At 38.7% G+C, this 19,598-nt stretch overlaps 1 protein-coding gene across 4 annotated transcripts in view; it reads right to left on the bottom strand.

Moving 5' to 3' along the window:
* Positions 1 to 19,598, bottom strand: part of Celf2 (CUGBP Elav-like family member 2) — an 802,630-nt gene that overhangs the window by 710,318 nt on the left and 72,714 nt on the right. The gene's annotated exons all lie outside the window — the stretch shown is intronic.

The raw sequence follows: 19,598 nt of genomic DNA, 5'->3' as shown, positions 1-19,598 counted from the left end.
TATGCATATGGAATTCCACTATCAACATTACTAAGTGCTTATTATGTATGTGCAAAAGAATTGATTTCAGATTTGCTTTATGATTTATGACCAGTAAATGTTTGATTTGGATACATATTTTACACTCAGGGTCTTGTTGGAATGTGTTGGGTAAAGAGGTTGGGAGTGGGAAAACTTTATGAAACCCTAATCTAAGTTATGTACAGTTAGAGTTTCCAGGACCAGTAGACACAAATCATGGAAGAGTTCACACTTGACCTAACAAGCTATGCAGATCCTTTAGAACCTACTATAACTGCACTCAAATAAGGCATTTATTTAGATGGGACTTGAATCTTCTTAGCAATGTGTAAAAAATCTAGGAATATTAAAGAAGCAGGTCCTTGAAGAACTTTGTTATTCTCTTAGCAGCATGCTTTGTTCTTTCAAACTCTTTCTTCTCTAGTCACCTCTTGAACAAATCCGTCTCACCATGTAGGAGAAACTATTGGGCATTTTGAAGCTTTAGAAAATAGGGAACAGTGTACCTAAAGATCATAAGGTAGTTGGATACCATCCATAAGAAAAAGTCAGTGAATATAAATGGTACTGTCAATGTGGCTAGTCTAAAGAAATGCAGTGATAAAACAATCAATATAGAATAACATTAGTCTTAGTTTTGATGGGAAGAAGCAATATCAAGTTTTGAATTGAATGTGTAAAGAATGTTTGGACCCAGGGAAGATTTAAAATTACAGATGAAATGTGAGCAACGAACTCATCATGCTGAAAAGCACCAATGTCATGAGCGTAGACTATCCAGAGAGATGCATATTTGGTTAAGATAATTATGATTTGGGGTTAGAATGTGCTTGCATAGTACTTTGCCCACTTTGAAAATCAATATTCCAATTTAAACAGTCTTGCAGGACAAACCCTGACTATATTCTCTTTTTTAGCTGGTTTCTTGAATAAATGAAAACTGAAGACCTTGTGAAAATTGATAAAACAATTTGATAATACAAGTAAAGCCAAATTCCACAATAACATCAGAGAATTTCATGGGCTGGAATGCTGGCTCAGCCATTTAGAGTATTTCCAGTTCTTTCAGCCTGACACAGTTCAAATTCCAGAACCAAATCCAGGTGGCTCATGACTGCATCTAGTGCCAGCTCCCTGGGATCCAATATGTACCTCTGAGCCCAGTTAGGACCCATAGACAGGTACACACACATACACAGTCACACACACACACACACACACACACACACACACGCACAATTTTTAAAAAGAGCACAGATTTTCACTCTTACTAAGGATAATGGAAAAGTTTATCAAATGATTTTTCAACTTATAGACCATCTCTAACAAGTGTAAGCAACCGTGGCTGTGAAGGAAGATTCCATCAAAGCTTCTGCTAAAGTGAGGACATTCCTCTCACATCTCATGGTTCTTTTGATACATGCTTTTGATCAAAAGAACTGGGCTTCCTACTTTGGCTTGTATACTGGCTCCAAATACAGTGCCCTGCCTCTCAGCTATGACTTGAGACTGACTGGATTCTACAAGTGTGGTTAGTGTTTTCATTCTTTCTAAAAAATCAGGAGTGGATGTGGAATCCTGTTTGTAGAGAGTAAACAGTCTCTTCAAGTTCAGCTTTCAAAATTAGAATGGGATTTTCACTCACTCGTCTTTCAGCCATTTTATTGTGGTATCACACAATTCAATGTATTGCTAGCAATAGAAAGTCAGGTCTTAGCTTATCTTGTGTAGGTCATTTAGGACAGGGGACCATACAGGGTATAAGTAAACTGTAAATGGATGATGATCAAGAGAGAGAACAGACTAGAGAGAACTGAGAGTAAGGAAGAGGGAACCTTGAAAAAAATGTTTTTCTGTTGTTTGTTTTGTTTTGCCAAGATTCATAGTTTGATGGAGAAATGATTAGTGGAGATTTGAAGTAAAGAAGTCATCCCAGGAAAATGAAGACTGCTCACAACAGTAGTGTACTACAGTAGTAACTCTGTCAAACTCTCAAGGGGCTCCCTAAGTCACCCCATGATAACTGCTGAAATGCAAGGTTAAATGTGTCCTTTGGATTTAATTCACTGCATTTCCACAATTGTTTGGAGTAGATACTATTTTTGTGCACATTTTATAGAATTATGCTGAAGTTTGAACAACGTGCTCCAATTCATACATTTGTAAGCAGTCGTCTCAAGATACAAACTAGGGTCATTTAACTCCTGGTAAGAGCCTCTGCTGTATCAGACACACTGACTTTTTGCATGCCAACTGGGAGACTCCAGCACCAGCAGGGATTAACATCTGAAGCCTTTCAGAGATATCATTGGATGTCAAAAAAAAAAAAAAAAAAAAAAAAAAAAAAAAAAAAACCCAAGAAACCCCTTACTGAGGCTCATTATTCTGCATTTCCCTGAAGAAAAGAACCAGAACTTGGATTGCTTCCCTTTCACATTAACTACCCACTTCAGGTAAGGTAAGAGGGGAAAATATTCTCAGGTAGCTGAAGGCTCTCTGATACTTCCTTTGCATGTGCCTGCTTGACCCCTGCTCTAGTCTCTGTCTCTTTAGAGTTTGGGCCATGAAGAAAACAGAAAAAATTACAGCATATGACCCCTGAATTGCCGGGGTGCAAATGATCCCATAAATGCAATCTTTAAAAATGTTTCTTTGAGTTGCTTGCCAGTTTTAGTTAGATTATCCAGTGCCATTACACAAGTCAATAGTACACTTTATTTTTTCCCTTAATTTAAGAGTATTGTGACTTTTATAGGACTCCCACCATTTAATCCATTTAATGACCATTCTATGTTGAAACTATTTTAATTGGTTGTGTTGACCCAAAATACTAAATTTGTGACTTAGTAGCCAAAGGAAAACTAAGGTTTCAGTTCTTGAAATATATTAGCTTAATATGATGTCAGGTCACACAAGGGAGATTTCTAGTCACACAGTATTCCTTTTTCATGGAGGTGGAATGGATTTTAATTTCTGAAAAAATAAAGAATGTTTAACATGCTGCATAAAACACATGTAGCAAGGAAAATATGGGTGGGACAGGTATTTTGAAAATCAGACATTTTTGGTAACCTCTTGTGAGTGAGTGCATACTATATACCCAGCCTACAATCCATAACCCCAGAGAAGCATGAACCCTATTCCTGAAACAGATGGAAGCAGATGTGGAAATCCACAACTAACCATTGGGCTGAGCTCCTGGAGTATAATCAAAATGAGGGAGGAGCAAAATAATATGAACAAAGGAGTCAAGACCATGATGGGTAAACCCACAGAATCTGCTGAACTGAGCTAGTGAGAGATCACTGACTGAGGTCTGACAAATGGAGAACCTGCATAAGACAGAACTAAACTCCCTTAATATAGGTGACAATAGTGTGACTGGGACAATAAGTGAGATCACTGGCAGTGGATCCAAGATCTAACTCTAATGCACAGACTGACTTAGTGGAGCCCGTTCTATACAGAGAGATACCTTGCTCAGCCTAGATACAGGTGTGTGGGGTGGAGAGATGCCTTGGTCCTTCCTCAAAGAGATGATGGGAAGGCCTTACCCTGTCCAAGAAGCAGATGGGACGTATATGTATGGGGGAAGTAGGGGGAGCAGAAGGAGAGGAAGGAGGGAGAATTGGGATTGAAATGTAAAAAAACAAATTAATAGAAACAAACTTATAAAGAAAGTCAGATATTCAGGATTTTATATTAAATACCATTAAACTCAGCTAATACATTTTGATAATAAACTGAAATAAGGAACATAATATAAATACAAAATATGTATTTGCTATGAATTATTTCATAACGAACTTTATTACACATTAGACTTTGTATATAGTCCCATCAATAATTAATTGCCCATCAAAAAATAAGTTAATGGAGCTGGGGGCATGAGTCAGTGGTAAAAAGTGTTTTCTGTGTTTGAGTTCAGATTGCTAGCACCAACATCAAAAGCCAGGCATGTCATGTATGCTTGCAGCCTTATGTAGAAGGTAGAATAAATGGACATCTGAGGGCTTGCTGGTCATTTAACCTTTCTTTAAAAGCAGTAAACTCTAGGTTCAGTGAATATAAGATAAACAATGAAAAAAGTAGGATACCTTGTTTTTACCTAGCCTTCTCACACACACACACACACACACACACACACACACAGAGAGAGAGAGAGAGAGAGAGAGAGAGAGAGAGATACAGACATGCACACACACATGGCGGGGGGGGGGGGGGAAGGGAAGGGTAGAGGGAAGGGGAAATGAAGTAGTTCACTTTCAGTGTTTGTCCGAGACAAAACCCTGGGTTCATTTCCTAATATCACCAAAAATTGTTTATGTGTTTCAGTTGGAGCAAGTTTAAATTTAAGAAAATGAATTCAGGAATGAATTAATGGATTATGTTTACTCTTGTATCTGTTTATGCATGTTCAAGCTGCCTTATTTGGAGAACTTGGCTCAGGGACATACTGCATACCTGAAATGGCAAACAGTTGTACCTACATTTGTTCTTCCATTGTTAAGACATTTAGAAATATTAAATGCAGTTATGTCTACATAAACAACTCAAGAAGGACTCATTTGTTTGAGTTTAAACAATATACAGGCTGTCAGCTAGTAATTTTGAGATTGTGTGTGTGTACTGTTCTTCATAAGACATGAATACTTAGTTGGAGATGAAAGATCTTTGTTACTTGTTTGCCCCCATTTTCTTTAGTGCGTGTGTGTGTGTGTGTGTGTGTGTGTGTGTGTGTGCGTGTGGATTATATGGAAATGTGTATGCACTTGTGTGATGAGGATGAGGGGTGTTAAATGCTTGTTTTTGACTTTTATTATTCCTTTGAGAAAACTCTCTCAGAACCTAGAGTTAGGCCAGCAGCAAGCAACCTCACCTACCCTCTCCCTTTCCACATGGAAGCAGCAGGCACACACATTTTTCCATGGGTTTTGAGGGATATGAACCCAGGCCCTTGTGCTTGTAAAGCAAGCGCTCTCACCCACAGAGCCATCTCTCCAGTCCTGCCATTATTTTCCCAATAGTTTCATTAATAGTGTTGAGGTCTGGTTGAATATTTTTGAGCCCTTGTTTTATTCCTATTTGTCAGCTCATTGTTAATACTTAGTAAGAAAATCTGTTGGCTGATTGTAGCATCTTCCTCAGCCAACTCTGTGTTCTAGACTGTATTAACTTTTATTGGTTTCAGCCTCACACCAACCTGCAATACTAATAGAGTGTCCCAATTCAAATGTCTCTTGTTTACAGTCCTACTTTGTCATCAGTGCGTTCTGTACCACTCCTTCATTTACAGTTTGTTTGGGCCCTCTCACTGGCCAGAAATAGCATTCAGAGCTTGTGACACATATCTTTTATTCTACACACACACACACACACACACACACCCCACAGTTGGTTTTTTGTTTGTTTGTTTTGTTTTGTTTTGTTTTTTTTGTTTTGAGACAGGGGTTCTCTGTGTAGTGCTTGCTGTTCTGGAACTCACTCTGTAGACTAGGCTGGTCTTGAACTCAGAGATCTGCCTGCCTCTACCTTCCAAAAAAGGAAGAAAGAAAGAAAAAAGAAAAGAAACTTTCTGAGGTTCTGCCTTGTACCACATCATATCACACTGATAATTTTTTCTCCATTCAGGGAAATTAAAAAAACTGAGTAATATTTCCCTTTGTATTTAACATTTGTCAGCTCTTAGAAAATGTTACAGATAGTATAAATCCAAATACATCAGTGAATGACTTGGAAATCAGTGAGTTTGTTTAAACTTCTTTGAAGTAGAATGTTTGATGGCATAGAAAACAAAGATAAATGTTGAAGGAGCTCAATAAACAACGTTATTTCATCACTTCTCATACTGTAAAATGTTTTATTCATTATTTGATCTGACCCTTATTTAAGATTTAAAGTTATTTTACAAGATTTTATTCTTTTACATTACATACATGTGTCTGTGTGTAGATACATGCACATGGATGTAGGTGCCTGGTGAGGAAGGAGAGAGTATTGGAGGCCAGATGTGGTGGTGCAAGCCTTTAATTCCAGCAGTCTGGAGGCAGAGGCAGGCAGGTCTCTGAGTTTGAAGCCAGCCTGGTCTATAGAGAGAGTTCAAGTTCAGTGAGGGATATACAGAGAAACCCTGTCTCAAAGAAATTAAGCAAGCAAATTAAGTAAAAGAGGGTGTTGTACTATTTGTAATAGCAAGAACCTGGAAGCAACCTAGATGCCCTTCAATTGAAGAATGGTTAATGAAGATGTGGCACATCTACACAATGGAATACTACTCTGCAGAAAAAAATAATGGTATCTTGAAATTCGCAGGCAAGTGGATGGCACTTGAAGAAACCATCCTGAATGAGGTAACCCAGTCACAAAAAGAGGAACACAGTATGTACTCACTCATATATGGATTTTAGACCTAGATCAAATGATCACCAGCCTATAATTCACATCACCAGAGGGACTAGGATACAAGTTGTATTCTAAGAGATTCATATAAAGTCCCTCACAGAACTGGGAAGGGACAAGTCCCCCAGACCTCAGGTATAGTGGGGGAGGACAGCTAATGGAGAGAGAAGTAGGAGAAAATGAGAGGGAGGAGAGGAAGGCATGTGCGACCAGGAGGATTGAGCCTGGTTAGGAATGGAAAATAGGAAAGAGAGAGAGAGACAGAGACAGAGAGAGAGAGACATAAAAGAGGGAGCCAATATTGGTTTGAAGATAAAGTTGAACACAAAGAAAGGTCGAGGGAACTACAAGACTGCTCCCAACTAACAATCTCAGCTTCCGTGGAAAGGCTATCATAAATGCCCTTCCCGGAGAGTGAGATCAACAACTAACTTCTCCATGGAGTCCTCAACTAATGCCTGTTGAAAACAGGAGCAAACACCCATACATAAACACTGAGTCAAACTAGAACCCAGAAGCAGATGGAGAGGACAAGACCATGCGGTAGAAGTACATAGAGACAGCTTACCTGAACAAGGAGGAGCTAAGGGCCACTAGACTGATAGCTGGGAAGCCAACAGGGGTCTGACTCGGACCCCCCTGAATATGGGTCTCAGCCAGAAGGTCTGAGCAGTCTAAGAGACCTCAGACAGTGGAGCCAGGATGTATCCCTGGTGCACAAAAGGACTTTGCAAACATATCCCCCATGGAGGGATAACTGCCTTATTCTAGAGATAGGAGAGAAGCCCTAGTCCCTACTTCACAGGACCTGTCAGATCTACATGACCCCAACTGGATGGCATTCCCCTACATATTGTATTGTGGTGGGGGGTTGGGAGGGGAGGGTGTTTAGAGTGCATGGGAGAGGGTAGAGAGGGCAAAAGGGAGGGAAGGAGGGAGGGAGGGCTTGGGGGTAGGGAGGGAGGGAGGGAGAGGGAACTGGGATCGACATGTAAAAAAAAAAAAAAAAAAAAAAAAAACGCTTTGACTCCAAAATTTAAGTTGAAGAACAAGTTACTGGGGAAAAGTATTTCTATTTTTGTTTCCACAGAAAATGAAAAGATGTGGATTCCTTCCAGACTAATGTGGTTTGATCACACCAGACCGCCTGAAACAGAGTACAAGCTGATCCTACATTCCAAACAGCTGGACAAAACAGCCCTACAGACTACAGCTAGGATATCTGAATCTTCTTCGAATCCCCCAAGACAGCGCCCCTTACCAGCAGGAAGTAGTTTGGAAAGAACGACGCCCAAATTCCCAAATATTGTGTATAAATGTTTGTTTTCATTTAATTGGACTTTGTTATATAAAATTAAATAAAAAATACTCTATATGCAAAAAAAAAAAAAAAAAAAAAAAAGAGGGTGTTGTATTCCTTGGAACAGCCCTATGTGGGTGCTGGGAACCAAACTGTGGTCCTCTGCAAGAACAGCAAGTGAACTTAACTGCTGAGCTCAGAAACAGGTTTGTCTCTATTCATTGGAATGCATGAATAGTTTTATCATTGTCAACATATGGTACAAGTATCTTCCTGGATCTCATTTCTGCCCTTATTTTATTGGAATGAAAGTTCCTTGAGGATTGCTAATGGATTGATGTAGAGTGATATACAATTCCTCAGAACAACTGAACACTGGAACTGGAAGACAGTGTGCATGTTATGCAACAGCCTTGGAACTAATCACAACAACAAGTGAATACCTATTCAGAAAAACAGCAGACATTAACCCTAGGCTGGCTGGTTGCTGACCCCAGCGATCTGTCGGTCTCCACCTCCCCAAGTGCTACTGGTGTGCAAGCCAGGGAAAGCACTGGATGCCCTGAATACAGCTGGGTTTACAGACAATTATGAACTGTGTGAGTTTTAGGAAGAAAATTCTGGTTCCCTGAAAGAATAGCAAGTGCTCTTATCTTCTGAGGCATCCCTGCATCTTTCTCATAGGCTTTAGGGATCAAACTCACATTCTTCAATCTCCCCAGTTGGCTTTTATTTTCCTCATAACTCTTCTTACAACCCATAATCTACTGCTGTCACCTCCTTGGTACACAAAGTCAGTAACTACGCCCCTCTTCTTCCTTTAATTCATAGAGTAAAACCCAAGTATTTGTATTCTTCCTTTCAATGCTTGAGAAGCACACATACGTGGAAAATTAGATTATATTGGGTAATTGTACTAATTTGTTTTTTTCACTGCCAACAGTTAATTTGTAGCTATCATTAAGTCTCTCTGCAGTGCTTGTGTCCCAGGTCAACTGAATATGTTCCATTTCTCTCCATAAGTACATTCTTCAGTAATAGTTGCAGTACATGTCTGTAGGTAGTAAACATTCTGTCATTCAGTATGTCAATATTTTGCTTTCCTGTCATTAAAATAATCTAGTCTAATTATAGAATTTTGATGTCATTCTTTTATTCCTATGATACTAAGCTAATATTTGATCTGGATGAATCACATTTTGCCACTGAAAACTCTGATGGTCACGTAATTGTCTATTGTTTCAAGTCATCTCCTTTCTCACTAGAGACTCTTAAGAAATGTTCCCACTCAATTATAATGGATCCTAGTGCAGATTAACTTTCTTAACTTGTTAAAGAATTAGAAATATACTTTGAATAAAAAAAACCCTAATGGTATATTTTTGCTTTTTGTAAAAATCTTAGAAGTATCTCCAATATCATTATGCTTTTCATTCTTTTTTGAAAAAATTGAGGCATACACCAAAATACTTTATGCTATTTCCCACATTTTCTCACTTTTTTTTTACATTTTTATTACACTAACAATGTTTTAGATAAATTTCCCTGTTATATCTTCCAGTTTACTAATTTTCTCCTTAACTGTACTGATCCTGTATTAGGGACTCTACTGAAAATTTTGGATTTTAATAACCTTACAGATTTCAAAATGGATCTCTTTAAAATCAATTACTATTATTAACCAGTTTTACTTTCACAATTTTCTCATTGTGGAAGATGCTAGGTTTCTCTTTTGACATTTCTTCTTTTTATCTAGAGTCTGGGAAGCTATCAAGTATATAATTACTATTATCATTATTGTACTTATTGAACTAAAATAGTCTATTTCAAAACAAGCAAGCAACATCTAAATATTCCATCCACTAAGTTGGACTAGGTAAGTTAGAGTTCTATGGTAGCCAGAGTTCTTTTCTTGGTGGAAAGCAGGAACATGGTTTATTAAGTTTCATTTATTATTATTTGTCTATTCATTTACACACTGATTGTAACTGGGGTTGTTTGCCAGAGCATGGGTGTGAAGGTACTTGATTGATCATGGACCACTTGCCAGTGGGTATACCACTGAGGAAAAATGATTCTCCTTACTCCTTAAAAATATGATTTAGAAAAAAAAATATGATTTGGAATTTCCCAATGAAGAAGGTCCATGTTATATATGGAAAACACTAGTGAGTTAGAGGTGAATTTTGTGGAACCTTTCTGATTGCTACTGAGTTAGAAGGTAATAGATTTTATGGTGTCTAGAGCTGACTGCAGCTGTGGCAGAAGCTGCTGGGCTACCTAGCTCAGCATCACTCTCAAATCTCTTGAAGCTGAAACTTCCATAGTACTTAGTTTCATGGTATCTTGAAGTCATTCCAAGAAGTCCAAACTACAACCTGCTTCTCCAACCAACTCAACAGTAGTGTGTGTGTGTATGTGTGTGTGTGTGTGTGTGTGTGTGTGTGTGTATTACATGCACTTGTGTATGTGAGTGTATGCACACTCAGGTACATACATGCAGAAATCAAGAAGGATGCCTGGTGTCTTCCTCTATCATTCCCAGACCTATTCTTATGAAATAGTCTCTCATTGAACCTAGAGCTCCAGTTTTGACTGTGTTGTCCTCTCTTCTCATGCTGTGGTTACAGGTGCATGGGGTCAGCTTGGGCTGGATTTTCTACTTGGTGCTGAGGATATGAACTCCCCCTCTCAGCATTCTTACCTACTCAGTCATCTCCCAGAACTCAAAGATTTTATAAGCACCTGAATCTATTCAGTTCCTCTGTGCTCATTGTTTCAAGAGTGCTTTTGCTTCCTCTTCTTAACTTCACTGATACACAGGCCCAATTCCAGCTTCAACAGTGAATCTGCCATGAAGCTTACACGTTCAGCAAGCATTTTTGCATATTGTAGACATGTTGCCATCAGTCCTCTACCTTTAGTTTCTTTATTTTAACTTTTCTGTTTTGAATACAATAATAATCTTATTTTTTTCTCAACCAGATCCTTTGGGTCTTATATTTTACCCATCACCAGGATAGGTTGGAAGAGAAAACACAGGGCCAAGGCATAAGCTCAACACAGCATTTTTTTTTAGTAATTATAGCTTTAAATTAGCTTTTCTTCATGCTTAGGATCTCAATCCTTTTACCCTTTTCTTCTCATCTGTCTTGAAACTGTCTTAAGAAGGTTCCAGTGACCCTCAGTGGAAAGTCTGGTCCTGTAGCTATCACTGCAACTCTTCTCCTTGGGTTGTAGAAAATGTTTCCAAGTGCCAAGTCCACTTTGAATCTTTCGATGCCCTCACTTTCTCTTTTAACACTTTAATATATACTATTTTAAAAAGTATAATTAATTGGTATATCCACTATTATTCATTATTCCCTATATTGTTACTCTTTTCTGTGGAGTTTTTATACTCCATAATCAGTAGATTTCAGAGAAAGCACTTTATGAGGGTAAGGAAGGACCTGCTGACAGGCTTTGTCCATCATTTGATCATAAGGCATCCTGATTAATGACAGAAAGATTTCCATCAGTATCCATCAATTGAATGTATGTATGGTTCTGAGACTTTATGTGAAAATGCTGTAATATGTTGTCTAGACACTGCTTTACAAACTATATATCTTCAGATGTTGGGAAATCCATTGACTGATGCCATTCACTCAGTCATGCTACTTCTAAGGCAACCTAGACAGTCTACTTCCTGGTGAAGCTTCTATCCTTCTAACAGATAATCAATATAAATCACACATACCTGGCTCCCTCATCTCAACTTGGGTAGTTCTGAAGTATCAATGTGTGGTGGTTTGAAAGAAAATGTTCCCCATAGGGAGTGTCACTATTAGGAATTATTTCTTTATTGAAATAGGTATGTCCTTGTTGGGGGAAGTATGTCACTGGGAGTGGGCTTTGAGGTCTCCTATGCTCAAGCTACATGCAGTGATTGAGTTCACTTCCTGTTGCCTGTGAATCAATATGTAGGACCCTCAGCTTCTTCTCCAACACACTGTATACCTGCATGTCACCATATCCCATCATAATTATAATGGACTAAACCTCTGAAACTGTAAGCCACCCCCATTAAATGTTTTCCTTTATAACAGTTGCTGTGGTCACGGTGTTTCTTCACAGCAATAGAAATCTTAATTAACACACAGCTACTTCAGAGCCTCTAACAGCCATTGTCTCTGTTTGAAGGCATAGAAGCTGGAAGATGGTACAAGGAGTAAGCCCAGGTCCATACATAGGCTAGGCTAGAGCTTTATCATGAGCACACTCCTAGCCCTGAGCCCATACTGAGATTGCACTAAGGTCCAGCTTCTTTCTTACTCAGTCCTGCTTTCCTTATGTACTAACCCATGGTGTTTTCTTGGGAAAATCTCCTGCATGGTACTCTCTAGAGTCAGCTTTCCTGGAGACTCACCCTGGGATACTTGCAGAAGCCTAATTAATCTAGTCATGACAAATCAGAATCTAAACCAATTTCCAGTGAATTTTCAAACTAGTGTGAATTTCCCCCCAGTTTCTTAGAAATAAAACACAATTTTCTTGTTTTAAAATGAACCCCTTCTCTTCTCTACCTTCTCAGTTTGTTTTACCATTAAAACTGACTTAGCAAGAGAGAGGATGTTTAGTGTACTCACTGAATCTGTTTGCATCTATTAGTTCCTTTAGAATAAATGTATATAGAAGTTTCACCCTTTCATATTTCATTGACTTTCTTTTCTTGAATGAACACTATCCTTTTGCATAATGATCCTCTTCACTTTTATCTTAGTAGCAGATGTGACTAATACATAAGTATGAATATTTATGTATATGTATAGTTAAGTTTGCATATCTCTTAAAGACAAAATGCCATGTCTGTCCTTTGGTTGTAGCATGTCTATAACTGGAGAAATATCTAACATTGAATTTGGGTTGTAGGGAAAGAACCCATCTAGGGGAGTTACTTATCTTCAAGGACCTTAAGTAATTTCCAGAATATGGGAGGGGGCAGTATTACAAAATAGCAGGCTCAGAAAAGTCCCTTACAAAGTTCTTTTAATCTCACAGAGAATTCATGTAAGTGACAAGCAAAAGATGGCAGCCTGCTGATTTAAGAAAAGTGGTTTCTTAGTCTTCTTTTCCTGAAAGTTAAAAATCCCCAAGAACCTTTACTTTCTGTTATCATGGAATGGCCTTACAAGAGACTTAAAAAACCATCAGCAATTAGCAAACATTCCTACACTTCATTTTCCCTGTGATTTTGCCATGCAAATGAAGGAGAAGCCAAGACAATGCTCAAATCTTATCTACAGATGAGATCTTGCATGAATTTCTCCTAGGGAGGCTTCTTTTAGATGATGGCTGTTAGAGCCTGATGTGGTTAACCCTAGAATCTGAGTTCCTCGAGTAAAAGAACTGTGCATGCTTCTGTTTTGTTTCCTTGGGTGTGAAATAAATGCTTGTCACATAAACAAACATCAGGGTGACTATGTATTGGGGCAGATTTCTGAATCCAAAGGTCTCTTTTACATAGTTTCTTAAGTTTAGCTAAAAGAAAGAGTGATGCAATGTTCCAACCATGTTTAATTTCTGCTAACTAAAACACAAAGTCAAGTACAGTAACCTCAACTGCCTCATTAATCGCCGACCCTTAATTAAAGGTATCATACATCATTAAGGCTTGAGCCTAAGTAAAGTAAATGTAAAATTAGACAAGCATAGCTATTACCTTAATATGAAGCTAATGTAACTCCTCATTTAATGATTATACAAATAGGCTCTCAGGCTTTGGATAACAGGTCTTTGCACTACTGCCATGCTTATTAAAAGGAAACCTGTAAATCCCAAACTCTTCCTAGTGGAGAATTTATATACATGCATTAAGCCTTCCATAGCCTTATGTATTCTTAGACCAGAAACAGCCAGGAATGACCTGGATAGTGTTCTCTTAGGGGCCTTTTGCACCTCAAGAGTAAGGTCTTGCAGAAATTAGAATGAGGAGCTCTGATGCTCATCTAACACAGGAGCTGAGGGTCAGACAGAATGAGGGTAATTGGATCATTGCATTCATTTTCATTTGGGCAAACCCATCTCCCAAATGCAGTTTAAATCCTCAGATTCTGTGCATTCTCGTTCTGTATTCCTCTTACATCTGTTCTGGACACTATTGTCACTGACTGGCATTTCCGAACTCTCACCTCATGGTTATTTTTTGACTGTTGTAACATAGCCCAGGGAAGCAGGTCAACATTGCTATTAATATTTCCTAGAAAAAAAATGAGGGAGAATAAAGCTTCAAGGGACATGTTTATGATTGTCCTAGTAAGTATGTAGGGATTTCAAATGCCCAGATAATAGCCTGGACCACTTGATTGAACATTTCACCCCATTTCACCATTTCTCAAACATGAACCAGAAACTAAGCAATTAATTAAAGAGCATGGCTTGTGGAGCCAGGCCAACTTTTTTCATTTTGTTTTGGTTTGTTTTTATCCCAAACCTGACACATTTGGCTATGTGGTCAAGGACACATTTCTCCACCTGAGCCCATGCTTATTAATGTGAACATCCTGTTTTCCTGGGATTGCTTTGAAATAGCCAATGCAGTGTGCCTACACTGTGTGGTGCCTGACCCATTGGAGCCCTGCTCCATTGAAGGAGCCTTCCTGGTCTGTGTGTTTTATTTGAGCAGCTTTTCTCAGAGAGCAACTTTTCAGTGAAGCTTCTGTTTATTTCCCTTGGAAAGAAGCAGAAAGGGAAGACAGATTATATTAAAGGAGATGCCTCAATATAGCTTTCTACTATGGTATTTATTTTTTCAGAAGTGATTCTGTTCAGTAAGAAAAAAATGTTTCTGTGCATGCATGCTCACATATATATGCAAGTACACATGTTCACAGAAATATATATATATGTATATATATATATAGCTATGCTCATACAAATATGTATACATATTCTAAATTAGATACAAATTATTGGTCTTAGAACAGGAAAAAGAGCAAGATATAATAATTAAATGATCAGAAACTAATAAAAGGCTTATGGAAATTATAAATAAACCCTTTTTTGTTTTTGTCCCTGGCCATTTTCATATCAATGCAACTCCAGTGACTTGCAACAGGAAATTATACCTTCACAATATAATAGTTGGATGTAAAGAGAGGAGAAAGATCGATACTGCACAAAGAAATCAACCATGGCTTGCTTTATTTTTCATTATTTTTGTTATTAATTTCTGAAGCTCAGAACCAGAGACCTGCCTAGCTTTTTCCTAGAGAATGTGTTGATGTTCAGCCATTTCTGTGGGTGCATTTTTAAGCTGAGCTGCAGGGGATGTCATGTGTTGCAGTCATTGCCATGGAAACCATTGTTGTTGGATGAATAGAACAGTTTTAAATCCTTGGTAATGAGCCTGAGAAACTAAGTAGGTCTTCAAGTTTAAGTTGTTTGGAAGTGGTTCATATTTCACACAGAGGCAGTGGAGGCAGAAGGTAGAGGGCAAAGGAAGGGAGAGATGCAAATACGATATGCTAACATTATGCTACACTGCCACTTGAACTTCTTAATGAGACACACATGCAGGAAAACACACACACACACACACACACACACACACACACACACACACACACACACACACACACACGATGCACAGCATTAAGCTTCCAGGATTGAGTAATACTCTCTCATTTAGCCAAGTCTAATTCTGATTCATTGTCACTCGAATCAGCACTGCTCACTTCTTCCTAGTCTCCACAACTGAGGTTGATAAAGAATTTTGAGGCATTTGGTTATGAGGCTTAATTGTGAGTGTCTTGAAGGTCAGGGTGTTATCTCTGTCAGATACTAGGTTCATAGCATGTATAGTCCATAGACTGCATCTTCATACAAAATGACAGATTTTAGATGTTCCTACATTTGTAGGACCAGTGAATGCAAGAATTTATCCTACCAGCAGTAATTTCTTTTGTTTGGTTTTTGGTTTGCTTCTAAATACATATGTTTATTAATTATTTTGAAATAGTATATATTGTGTTTCTGTTATAGTCAACAGTTTTCCCAGCTTCTCTAAAGCCTGGCCCTCTTTTCATACACATCTAACTTTATACCCTCATTTCTTTAAACTCATCAGATTTAATTAATTCGTGTTGATTATAAACTCTTGGGTATGTGGTCATTCACTTCTGAATAGTCTACTACCAGAGGTCATCCCCTCTCCCAGCGGTCTTCATGGACACCTGTTCTTCTATGCTGAGATACTGCCTGACTTGAGATTATATGGGTTTTGTAGATGCTGTTGCAATTGCTTTGATATATGTGCAATTGTTGTGTGTTTGAAAAACACACAAACTTTTTTTTAAGTCATCCATGAGCTCTGGCTCTTATCCTCTTTCTACCCCTTATTCTTCAATGATTTCTTAAGATCTCTCTTCTCCATTTCCTTACACACAACTGTAACTTCCATCCCTTACCCTTCTCCAGACCATCATTGACAAAATGCCTAACATGGAAGTAGTTTTGGAAGAGACAAAGAACAATGAGAGCAAGTAGCGAAGGTTGGGCACTTCCTCTCCCAATGGCAGGTAGACTCCTATTGGGCACTTTCTTTGCTCTGTAGACTCTGCTACACATTCCTGGGCTTGTGAATTGAAACTGCAGCTTTCTAGATGTTTACTGATTAACCACAACATTCTCTACAGCAGTGCTTCTCAGCCTTCCTAATGCTGTGACTGCAGTTCACATGTTGTGGTGACCCCCAACCATAAAATTATTCCATTCACACTTCATAATGGTAATTTTGTTTCTGTTGGGAAATATCTGACATGAGATCGTCAGTGGAGTCTCAACACACAGGTTGAGAACTGCTGAGAGGAAAGGAAGCCACGGGAGTAGAAGGAAAAGGGCAATGCAACCTTTCAGGATTAAGGCTTGTATGGGCAGCTCAGTAAATGAGTTCGACCCCCTATGAGGTGACCCGTCCCCCCCCTTCCCCCATGTTCCTGAGAGATTCAGCCTATTACAAGAAATGTTCTAGAGTCAGACTGTAAGGAGTGTGGGGAGGCAGATCTTGGCTTTACCACCACATGAGGCAAATCGCTTCATTTCCTTATGCTTCAGCTTTACTAAATGTAAGAGTAATTACAACACAAAAGAGTTGCTGAGAAGATTAAGAATTCAATGTGCACAAATTTTTCTAAAACTCTCCTAAAAATGCAGTAAATGATAAGTAGAAGAAAGTGGTTATTCATCTCAGACTGCACAGAATGGTCTCTCTGGTTTTTCGCAGAGCAGGAAGCCCAGGTGTGGCTCAGAAGCAGTAATTCAAATCTCGTCTTTCCTCTCTCTGTGGGACTCAGGAGAGATGCAGAGAAATGTGATAGCAGAGGGTGAGGGTGTTATTTTTGTGCGGTTTTAGAGCTATTATCACTGGAAATCTAGCAGCTCTGAAATCCTACCATGCAAACAACCTCTCTAGCTGGGGAAGTCCCTAAGGGAATTCTAGGCAAGGAGCTACATTGATTTGACTTGGTACGTTTAGAGCCTTTTGGTGAATATTAGAATTAGTGCACTTGCTTTAGATGGCTTAGATTGTCCCGCTGACATCCATGTTAAGATTGAGTCTAACTCTCTAACCAGCCTCCATAAAGAATAAGTTAAAGAAGACAGTTGCAGCAAGATGATCATGTGCTCCTCCATGTGCTCCATGGGCAAAGTCCTCCATCTCAGTGATAACAGTCCCATCTCCCAGCCTCAAATTAAATTCCTACAACTACACATTCCTTTTCTATGCCTTCTTTTTCTCCTTAGCACTTATTATCAGTTGACATACACAATATTTTAATTACTTGTCTCATTTATTGAGAATGTCTCAAGACTAAAATGTAGTTCCATGAAGAAAGGGGTATGTCTCTGCTTTGTTCAGAGTCTTGACTCACCGAGGGTAAATAGGAGCTAAAACAGTAGCTGGGATAAAAGAAAAAGGCACAAACACTGGAACATGACTGTTTACTTCTTCACACACAGCACTTTAGGCACCTAATAAATGCCAGCCCAATAATTAATTGTCCTGTCATGAAAATCAATCGGTTGCACTTATCTTCTACCAAAGCTGGGCTGGACAGTAGCAGAGAAGGAATATGAAAAAATAAGGGTCCAGTAGAGTAGAAAAAAGTGAGAAAAATAAGAAGACTGTGATGGTTAATTATCTTTGCCCAGTGACTGAATTAATTCCAGAGTCCTGGGTTGGGGAGATGGCTCAGTGATTGAACATTTGTTGACAACATGAGTTTCGAACATCAAAACCCACATGAAGATTCAAGTCTGGAGGTACAATCCTATAATCCCAGCTCTGAAAGGAAGAGATAGGTGGTCATTGGCCCAGCAGTGTAGCCAATCATGGAGTTTCAAGTTCAGTGAGAACCTCTGTCTCAAATAAACAAGGTGGAAAGCTGTAAAGAAAGATGCATAACATCTATCTCTGGCCTACAAACACACACACACACACACACACACACACACACACACACACACACACACATATATCCACACAGGCATACACATGTGTGCCCACATTTCACTAATATCACAGATGGCCCCGCAGATACAAGGAACTATAGATTACTAATGGATTGCCTAACCACCTAAGATTTTTGTGGAAAATGAATACTTTTTGCCATATTGTACTGGGAATCATGTTTTAAATGTTATTGTATCCCTGCATTTGTTAACTTCTTCTTGCTATGACATGATACCTTACAAAAGCAATCTAAGGAAGGGTGTATTGTGGCTGGCAGTTTGAGGGAATGCAGCCCACCACTGTTGGGAAGACAGAAGTGTTAGACTCCTGACTGCATTGCAATTGCAGTCCGGAAGTAGAAGAGAAGTGAATACTGTTGCTTGGCTAGCTTCATCGATTATCTCATTTTGTTTTATCCAGTCTGGGTTCCCAAAACAGACTATGCTTAAGTGACAGTTATTCTTGAGAAGTTGACCTGAATGTGGAAGAAATCTGTGCAGTCATAACAGATATAAATCAGATTGAGGATTTTGTGACACTGAATCCTCAATTAAAGATTACATTTTTTAACACTGTTTAGTTGGCTGGCAAGCAAGCTTAAAACTGCAAAGTCTGCTTTGTGGCATATGTCCTAGAAACATAAGGAGTCACAAGACACATCTAAAGTGTCAATAAATAGTACCAAATTTCATGCAACAACTATTGTAGAAAAGTTTTATATTCCTAGAGCTTCTTAATAATGATCACATTAAAGGTTTTAGAGGCCATTGCCACATGGGGAGATAGTGCAAGGCAGCAAAGAATAGATATGATATGAACGAAGAGGTCCGTGCTCTGTACTCTACTCTTCTTAAGCCATCTGTCTTCACACTACCTCACAATTCATATGAAGTCTACTTAAATGACTTAAAGACTTCACTATAAATAATTGTGGGACTCTCCTTATACACAGTACATGTGCTGTGTATTCTGATCACCAAAGCTTGAATCTTTATGGTAACACAAGGGTAAAGTCTTACCAACTTGTCCCCCATCCCCCACACCTGATTAAAACACAGCAACTGAAATTGTCTTTGAGCATCTACACATCAAAAAACTGTGCTGAGTGCTTTGTGTTCATCACTTGTAATCGTCATGTGAGGCTTAACTAATGTGTGAGCAAAAACTCAGAGAATGCAATAATTTGCCCACAGCCACATGGCTAGTGAATATGAGATTCAAAACTAGATTTCTCTGGCCAAAAATACCACTTTACTTTGCTACAATCCATGACACCTGAAGAAAACACTGAAGTCCACAAATAAACAATGGCACGGGTCAGCCAGGTAGGAGGGTGTTTGAATTTCCCTTTACTTATTTTTCCTTTTTTTAATTTAAATTTGA

The sequence above is a fragment of the Phodopus roborovskii genome, unplaced genomic scaffold, assembly GCF_943737965.1.
Source record: "Phodopus roborovskii unplaced genomic scaffold, PHOROB, whole genome shotgun sequence".
Lineage (NCBI taxonomy): Eukaryota > Metazoa > Chordata > Mammalia > Rodentia > Cricetidae > Phodopus > Phodopus roborovskii.
This window is presented reverse-complemented; position numbering and strand designations above follow the sequence as displayed.